Here is a 250-nt window from a genome sequence, read left to right as displayed (position 1 = left end):
CTTGAATGATTCTTGTTGATCAAATATCTCAAGGCAAGAATACTTGCTTGAGATTCGAATCATTCCACAAGCAAGATTGATCATGTCGAGCTTAAATGATTCTACATGCAACCTAAACTACATAGAATTGCAAAGAAACTTAGTCATTGGCTAAAGAATAGCACAAATGCTTCTTTTACTATATTTTCCAAGTCTACTTACAAATACAACATACATGGCTTTATATAGCCTCAAAATGAAACTATTAAAG

This window comes from Cucurbita moschata, unplaced genomic scaffold (genome assembly GCF_002738365.1).
Source record: "Cucurbita moschata cultivar Rifu unplaced genomic scaffold, Cmos_1.0 Cmo_Scf00109, whole genome shotgun sequence".
In the NCBI taxonomy this organism is placed as follows: Eukaryota; Viridiplantae; Streptophyta; class Magnoliopsida; order Cucurbitales; family Cucurbitaceae; genus Cucurbita; species Cucurbita moschata.
This window is presented reverse-complemented; position numbering follows the sequence as displayed.